The following is a 9,707-nucleotide window of genomic DNA, read 5'->3' as shown; positions in this document are numbered from 1 at the left end:
CATACATTTGTTGCTGTTGTTAGGTGCCATTTAGTCAGTTTTGACTAATAGTGACCATCTCATTGAAGGTCTTTCCCTTTTTCACTGACCCTCTATTTTACCAAGCATGGTATCTTTCTCCCTTCTGACAACATGACCAAAGTATGAGAGACAAAGTCTGGCTATTGTTGATTTTAATGAGCATTCCAGCTGTACTTTCTCCAAGACAAATTTGTTCATTTTTCTAGCCATCCATGGTACATCCAGTATTCTTCATCAACCACACAATTCAAATGCATCAATTGTTTTGCAGTCTTCCTTATTCATTGTCCAGCTGTCAAATGCATATGAGGTGATTGAAAATACCATGGCTTGGTTAGGTGCACCTTAGTCTCCAAAGGGACAGCTTTGCTCTTTTACACTTTAAAGAGGTCTTTCACATCAGATTTGCCCAGTGCAATATGACATCTGATTTCTTGACCATAGCTTCCATGAGTGTTGATCATGGATCTAAGTAAAGTGAAATCCCTGACAAGTTCAATCTTTTCTCCATTTATTGTAATGTTGCTCATTGGTCTAGTTTGTGAGGAATTCTGTTTTCTTTATGTTGAGGTATAATCCACATTGAAAACTGTAGTCTTTGATCTTCCTCCGTAAGTGCTTCAAGCCCTCTTCACTTTCAGCAAACAAGGTTGTCAACTGCATATCACAGATTGTTAATAAGTGTTCCTCCAATCCTGATACTGTGTTCTTCTTCATATAGTCCAGCTTCTCGGATTATTTGCTCAGCATACAGATTGAATAAGGATGGTGAAAGGACACAACTCTGACACACACTTTCCTGATTTTAAATCATGCAGCATTCCCTTTTTGGTTCAAACAATTGCCTCTTGATCTATGTACAGGTTCCCCATGAGCACAACTAAATGTTCTGGAATTCCCATTCTTCACAATGTTATCTACAGTTTGTGATGATCCACACAGTTGAATGCATTTTAGTCTATTAAACATAGGTAAACATCTTTCTGGTATTCTTTGCTTTCAGCCAACATCCATTTGGCAGTAGCAATGATATTCCTCAATTCATATTCTCCTCTGAATCCAGCTTGAATTTCTAGCAGTTTCCTGTAGATGTAGTGGTGAAACCATTTTTCAATTATCATCAGCAAAATTTTACTTACATGTACTATCAATGATATTGTTTGATAATTTCTGCTTTCTGTTGGATCACATTTCTTTGGAATAGGAACAAATATGGATCTCTTCCAATCAATTGACCAGCAAACTGTCTTCTAAATTTCTTGGCATAAATGAGTAAGTGTCTCCAGCACTGCATCTATTTGTTGAAATTTCTCAATGGGTATTCTGATGATTCCTGGACCCTTAATTTTTTTTTTTTTTTTACCAATACCTTCAGTGCACCTTAATCTTCTTCCTTCAGTACCAAAGTTCTTTATCATATGCTACCTCCTGAAATAGGAGCTCTGGGAGCTTAGTGCCTAAGGCACTTGACTGCTAACCAGAAGGCTGGTGGTTCAAACCCACCAGCCACTCCTCGAAGAAAGGTTGGGCAATATTCTTCCGTAGTGATACTGCCTCAGAAACCCAAGGAGGGGTCACTATGAATGGGGTCTGACTTGATGGCACATACCAACAACAACCTCCTGAAGTGGTTGTCTGTCAATGAATTATTTTTGGTAATGTGATTCTGTATATTCCTTCCATCTTCTTTTGATGCTTCTTGCATCATTTTATCTTTTGCAAATAGAATCCTTCAATATCACAACTCAAGGCTTAAATATTTTCTTGTTTTTTCAGCTTGAGAAATACCCAATGTTCTTCCTCTTTGATTTTCCAGCTCCAGGTGTTGCACATTTCATCGTAATACTTTCCTTTGTCCTCTTGAGCTGCCCTGTGAAATCTTCTGTTCAGCTCTTCATCATTTCCTCCACTCACTTTAGCTACTCTCCATTCAAGAGCATGTTTCAGAGTCTCTTCTCACAACCACTTTGGTCTTTTCCTCCTTTCCTGTCTTTTTAATGACCTTTTGATATCTTCACGTATGATGCTCTTCATGCCATCCCATGACTTGTCTGGTCTTCAGTCACTGATGTTCAATGCATCAGATCTATTTTTCAGATGGTCTGTAAGTTCAGGTGGGATGTAATCAAGTTCATATTTTGGATCTCATGGACTTGTTTTAATTTTCTTCAGCTTCACTTCAAATTTGCATATGAGCAATTGATGGTCTGTTCCACAGTTGGCCCCTGGCCTTGTTCTGATTGTGAGCTTCTCCATTGTGTCTTTCTACAGATGTAGTCAATTTGATTCCTGTATATTCTATCTGATGAGGTTCATTGTATAGTCATCATGTTGTTTAAAAAAGGTATTTGCAATGAACAAAGTCCTTGGTGGTGCAAAATTCTATCATGCAATCTCTGATATAATTTCTATAACCAAGCTCATATTTTCCAACTACTGATGCATCTTCTTTGTTGCCAACTTCAGCATTCCAATCACCAGTATATACATATATATAGTATGTACTCACATGATGCAAATTATGAAAAGACAAGTCACTAAGGTTTAGGACACAATTACCAAGGAGAATTAATCCAAAGTTTTGGACCATTACTATCAAGTAAATGTTATTTTCCAAGATATTCAATAGCAATATTTATGCATAAGAACTTATCTCCATGCTGTGCCCAGTATATGTCTTAAGGCAGACCTTAATCAAGATGGGGATACCCAAAAAAGCAAAACCAAACCCACTGCCATCAAGTTGATTCTGACTCATAGTGACCTCATTGGGTTTCCAAGGTGGTATATCTTTACAGAAGTAGATTGCCTCATCTTCCTTCCACAGAGAAGCTGCTGGGTTTGAACCACCAACCTTCCAGTTACCAGTCAAATGCCTTAGGCACTGTGCCACCAGAGCTCCTTAGATGGGGATATTGGAGGATCACAAATCAAGAAAACATCAGGTAAGGACAGAAAACTGAAATACTATTTAAAAAATAATTTATTTTAGGTTGGTTTCCTAACCTTAACTCTAACTCAGGAAAGAAATATTTTAATCCTGTCCTAATTACATCTGAGGCTTTGAAATGTTCCATAAAGGAAAGAGGGAGATTATTAGTTCTCATTGCAATTTGGGGATTATCCAATTTCATTGTTATTCATTCTTTTCTTCATTGGTTGCTTGTCCATCAAAGAGAAAAGCATTTCATTAGAAAAGGAGCATGGGAGACATTCTACTGTTCACCTGTATGCAGTTTCCCTCTTTTTCCAGGTACTTTAGAGGACTGCATATTTCAACTCCTTTGATTTGCTTTAAAAGGGAGAGGTAACATGCACTTAGGGTTTAAAAATTTAGTTGTGGATGCTCAGTTTTCCAGCCCAACCACTCTGTTATTCATCTCTTGCAGTGACTGTGTTCACAAGGCAGTGTAACTCTGAATCAGCAAATGGTGGAAAGCTGCCCTGAAGAATCACCAAGACCTGCAGCAGACTTCCATATGTAAGAATAAATCTTTGTCATTTTTAAGCCCCTGAGATTTGGGGATTGTTGATTCTGCAGCATTACCAAGCCTAGCCTGACTGATACAAGAGAGCCTTAAAAGTTGTTACTCATTAATAGCTCCTTAAAAGCTTTTTTTGGGGGTGAGGTTGGTTATTGCTTTCTGAATTAGTAGTGGAATTCAATTAACTCTATTTTTCACTCTCTTACTATGAAAGCTAAGAACTACTTGTAGTAATAAGACCACTTTAAAAAGCTGTATGCTTAATCATTTAAAATATCCTAAATGAAGGTAAAAATTATGTGTACATGTATGTACTTTCAACCTCAGAAGAGTTTCAAAATTGTTTTATTCAACACATTTGGCTCCAACTCAGACCAGGCAATTTCCCAAATATTGTTCTTGAAATAGAGCATATTAATCATTACCAATTCATTACTCTCCCATGGTGCAGCTAACAAGCTTATGAGGTAGTGGTGCTCATTCAAAGTAGCCAAGTTAGTTATTTGTGCAGGTTTTTTCTTTATTTTGAAAACACGTGTATAGCATCCAAGTTAATCCTCTGGGAAAACCAGAATTTCAAAGTCTTCCCATGATCTCTGCCAATATCTTATTCAGTCATTTCTTCACAATAAACAGGCAGTACAGGGTATTTATAATTTTTTCCTAACATTTTCTTCAAGCATTTTGTCTAGTTGTTATTTAAGTTATTTTAAGAAAACCAGTTTGAAAGAAATTGCTCTCATTCCCTCAGTAGTAAAGACCTAACAGGCTACCAGGCTACTTGAACAACTTCTTTTGGCTGAAGAACTTCACTGAAAAAAGTACTACAACATGGATAGTAAAAAAAATTAAAAATAAAAAGTTTTGAAGGAATTACCTGATTCCCAAGTAAAATTAAGGGGCTCTGGTGGTGTAGTGCATAAGGCATTTGACTGCTAACCAGAAGGTTTGCGGTTCAAACCCACCAGCCACTCCGAGGAAGGAAGACTGGGAAATCTACTTCCTTCAAGATTTACCACCTCAGAAACTCGAAGGGGGTCCACTATGAGTTGGAATTGACTCGATGGCAGGGAGTTTGGGTTTTTTTGGTTTGACTACAGTTAAACTTGGCTGTGTTCATCTTAGAAATTATGATAACAAGCAATGAAACAGGCATGAAATGCCCAGCTATGTCAATGTGGTTCTGGCATAAGTCCCAGGTTTGAGTTATGTGATCAGGTACTTATATTTCAGTCACAGTGTTTACTAGCAGTGGAAGTCTGGGGAAGGCAAACCCCTCTGAATGCTGACTATGCAAAACTCAGGTTAGGACATGATAGTCTACAACTCAGAGAAATAAAGCCAGAGGACTCCACACGGGAGAAGGCTTAAAGGTATAGCATTCTAAATGTCTAGTGAATGAAATTCTACTTGACGGAATTTAATATTTAAGTTTTGTATACAAATTAAAATGCTTTATTATCTGGACTTTAGAAAATGACAAATGGAAACAAGGTACAGATTTTTAAAAATAGGTATAAGTAACAACAGTTTTGTAGAGGCCTTCCTTAAAACTACAGTATTCTGCTAATTTTCAAATCTTCATTCTAGGAAAAAGTTATACTAACTTTAGATGTAAAGTATAATCACTTCTGAAATACAACTACATTTGACATTTTATACTTTTGCACTTAAGGGTCACTTTTGTTTCGCAGATAATAATTCTTCATATTTATTTGCCATATGTGTTGTATATGTTTGCCACATGAGTATATTCTTGTTAGTTTATTTATTTATTGACTTTTAGATTTACCTCAATAATATTCACAGGTCTCACTTGTTCCATCTCTCCTGTTGGGTAATCTTTACCCGATTCTGAATTATTCATCTACTGCATAGATTCCCTCTATCCATATATGAAGGTTAGAAAATTCTCTCAAAGTATTATTTATCTAAGTAACTGAAGTTATGACATTGCATAGAGAAGAAAAGTCACTATGACATGAAAATATTAATCAATGGAATTGTCACCTATAAAATGAATCCCCACTCCATCATTCTCCATGCAATTCATTCCCATCACCATTAAAATCTTTATCTTGAGTCTCTCACTGATTGCCAAATATTGTAACCATCCAACAATGTATGGTAATACAGTGCAAATGTAAAGGAAATGAATTATAAAGTGACATTACAAAATTTTGCAGATGGTTGTAATTTCAAGAAATGAATGTATATGACATTAGATTATGGCTCAATGCACAGGCAAAGCTGATAAAACAAGTGAGGATCAAATGCCATAGGCATTCTCTTCAGAAGAGAAAGATACCAATTTCAAAGGGTGAAGCTCTTGAATTTTGTAATAACTTTATGACACAGCTACAAAAGTCTCATGCTATCATCCAATTTTGCCAGAAAACTTAGACCAAAACACCTATTGATTCATTTTTTACCCTAAGAATACATACACACACACACACACACACACACACACGGAGCTTTAATGGCCTAGTGGATAAGGCATTTGGCTGCGAACCAGAAGGTTATGTGTGTGTATACATATGTATATATGATTATGATCTAAATGTACCAAAAGATGAAAGCTAGGAAAATGTTTACTACTTTTCGGTGTCAATTATCCTTCACTAATGCAGAACCCCAACTATCTCCCAGATGCTTAGAAATATGAAAAAACCCTAGGAGGGTTGCTATGAATTGGAATCAACTTGATGGCAGTGGGTTTGGATTTGGTATTTTATACCATCCTGGTTCAAACCCACCAGCCACTCCCTGGAAGGAAGGTTGGGCAATTTACTTCTGTAGTGATACCACCTCAGAAACCCAAGGAGGGGTCGCTATGAGTCAGATCCGACTCAACAGCAGTGCATTGTTGCATTGCATTTGTTGACTTATCTTAGCATTTAACCTTACTTAGTCCAGTGTTAAGAAACACCAAGCAGCACCAAGTCCTGAATCATGAAAGATAAAAATAAAATGATTGTTGTTCTTTTTAACCCACTGAAGTTTAGATGGTTTGTTATGTACCGATAGGAAACCATCAGATTTTTGTACCTGGAAGTGGTGTGTCTGTTGTAACAAAACCTGTAGCAGTGACTTTGGGATGAGGTCACATGCATAATGGAGGACACAGGTAAAGGGTGGCTAAACAGATCTTACACTTTAGCATTGATCTTCTTAGGACTTTGGATACTTTCCTCTAGAGTATACAAAAATCATTCTGGAATTTCACTTTCACCTTCGCTTAGTGTAGTCCACCTTTAGGTCTGGATTTCAGTCAGCCAATCAAACTGTTAGAGCCACTCCCAGCCACTCAAACTAATATACTGAATCCAGGATCTCAATTTAGTTAGTATAACAAATTCTGTTCCTTCCATACTTATTCAAACCCTTAGGATTTAGTTCTATGAAGATAATTCAGGTTTCTGTCCATATAAATTGAGGAAATCTTACAATTTTTGATTTAGAAAATTGATCTAGAAAGTTAAGCAATCCCTTTCTTTATAAAACTCATGTCCCTGTATCTTCATCATATGAAACAAAAAGAACACAGTTGGCATGTATAGCAAGCTGCCTAGAAATCTCCTTAAGAAAACCTACCATTTCATTATGTATTTTTTCACATCATCACAGCTCATGGTATTGCTAACCTTTTTCCCACTAGATTACAAGGGTCACCTTTCCTTCAGTTTCCAATAACATTTTCCTAACCACCAAAATAAAGTAGCTACTAATTACAAATTCTGGTTTTTTAATAATAAAAATAATAAACATTTATTGAAGTTATATACATAGCACAGACACAAATTTACCTTAATCTACTATCTTGCAGTTTCTGCTTTATATAAACGATTGCTGTATTATTTGTTATATAATTATGCATAACTGCTATATATTCACTGTGAATTATACTCTTAGCATTATAGTGTCCTCTGTCTCAATGTTTTTTGGCTGGAATTTTACTTAGCTTACTGTCAAGATCACAGCCTCTACTTTGTTAATGATCCATTTACCTGTAATATCATTGCCTATCCCTTTATTTTATTTACTATTTTTTACTATTTATTGTAGCTTGGATAAAATGTTACAGAGCAAATTAGTTTTTCATGCAACAATTTATATACACTTTTTTTCATGACATGGTTGCAAGTCCTTCAATGTAACAGCACTCTTCCCACTACTTCCTTGAGTTCCTTGTTTTCATTCATCTCTCTCTCCTGCCATCTGAGCTTTTTTTGGGGGGGAAATACTGCCCTTTTGGTCTCCTTGGTTGATTGTAAGGAGTACATTCTTCTTTGGTGTTATTATTTACTTCATAGGTCTATTGTTTGACTAAAAATTGATCCCCGGGGGTGGGCTTAGTTCCAGGCTTGAAGGATATCTAAAGGGCCACAGTCTCAGGGGTTCCATCAGTCTCTCTCAGACTAGTAAGCCTGGTCTTTTATATGATTTTGAATTTTGTTCTACATTTCTTTTTCTCCTTCTCTCCTAGGACCTTCTAAAGTGATCCTGATCAGAGTGGTTGGTTGGATGGCCAGGTACCATCCGATTCTGGTCTCAGAGTATTAGAGTTTGTGGTTCACGTAGTCCATTAGTCCTTTGGACCAATTGTTTCCTTGTTGTGTCATTGATTTTCTTCACCCTTCTTTGCTCCAGATGAGAAGAGACCAATAACTGCTCTTAGAAGGCCACTCACAAGTTTTTAAGACCCTCGTCACTAATCACCAAAGAGGATATAGAACAGTGTCTTTATGGACTATGTTATGCCAACTGATCTAGATGACCTCTGAGACTATGGTCCTAAGTCTTCAAGCCCAGTGGCTCATTCCCTCAAAGTGTTTGGTTATGGCTAAGAAATTTTCAGAACATTGCCCCCTGTATAATCTGTAATATCCTTGGGTATCTTGCCAGCACATATAAATATGTACGTAGAAATATCCTCTGCCAACCTATATATATACTCATAGGTATACTCCTATTTGTTTTCCCACATCTGTTCAACTTGCATGTTTACCTATGTACCTACTCTTAGATGTTGTTTGTTAATACTGTTACTGCAGGATTAAGTGTATAACAGTATTTACTTTTGTTTGTCTTTTACAAATTTCCCAGTGACATCCTTTGCCCTTGGTCATACTGTGCTGCCCTCCCCCTAACTGTATATTGCTTTTCCCTTCACCCCCATTACTACACATCTATTCCTTAGTGAGTGATTTTCCTCACTTCCCTTCCATCCCTAGTAACTAAAGAATGTTTCTTTCTGTGTCAATCTTTTCTTGAGTTTTTGTAATAGTGGTCTCATATAATATTTGTCCTTTTGCAGCTGACTTATTTCACTCAGCATAATGTCCCCCAAGTTCATCCATGTTGTTACATGTTTTGTGGATTCTTCATTATTCTGTAACGTTATATAGTATTACATTGGATGTATACCATAGTTTATTCATTCATCCGATGATGCACACTTAGGTTGTTTGCATCTTTTTACTATTGTGAACAAAGCTGTAATGAACATAGGTGTGAATATGTCTATTTGTGTCATGGCTCTTATTTCTCTAGGATATATACCTAGTAGTGGAAATGCTGGTGATTCAGCACCCTAATAATATTTCTATTTCCAACTTTTTATGGAAGTATCATACCATTTTGCTTAGAGGCTATACCATTTCACAGTCCCACCAGCAGTATAAGAGAGTTCCAATCTCTCCACACTCCCACCAGCATTTGTTGATTTGTGTTTGAACTTTCCTGTTATTGCAGGGGCAAGATGATATCTTATTGCTGTTTTCATTTGCATCTCTCTAAAGCATAGGTACTGAAACAAGGCAGGCTTGTGCTTACTCACTGATCTGCACTGAACACTTTCCCTTGTTACCCTCCCGAGAGGGATCGGCTCTCCGGGAGCTAGGTAAGCATGGGCGGGCTTATGCTTAGTCCCCGGGAGCGAGGTAAGCACGGGCAGGCTTGTGCTTAGTCACCAGGAGCGAGGTAAGCACGGGCAGGCTTGTGCTTACTCACTGATCTGCACTGAACACTTTCCCTTGTTACCCTCCCGAGAGGGGCTGGGTCTCCGGGAACAAGGAAAGCACGGGCGTAGCACAGAGTAGCAGGCCTGAAGAGCAGGAGGAAGGGGTGGAATCCAGGAAGCCAAAGAGAAGAGCGATCAGCCAAGGGGCAGTTTAAGCATAGGTACTGAAACAAGGC

The sequence above is a fragment of the Orycteropus afer genome, unplaced genomic scaffold, assembly GCF_000298275.1.
Source record: "Orycteropus afer afer isolate SDZICR_OR568_19922 unplaced genomic scaffold, OryAfe1.0 scaffold00184, whole genome shotgun sequence".
NCBI classification, from domain to species: Eukaryota; Metazoa; Chordata; class Mammalia; order Tubulidentata; family Orycteropodidae; genus Orycteropus; species Orycteropus afer.
This window is presented reverse-complemented; position numbering follows the sequence as displayed.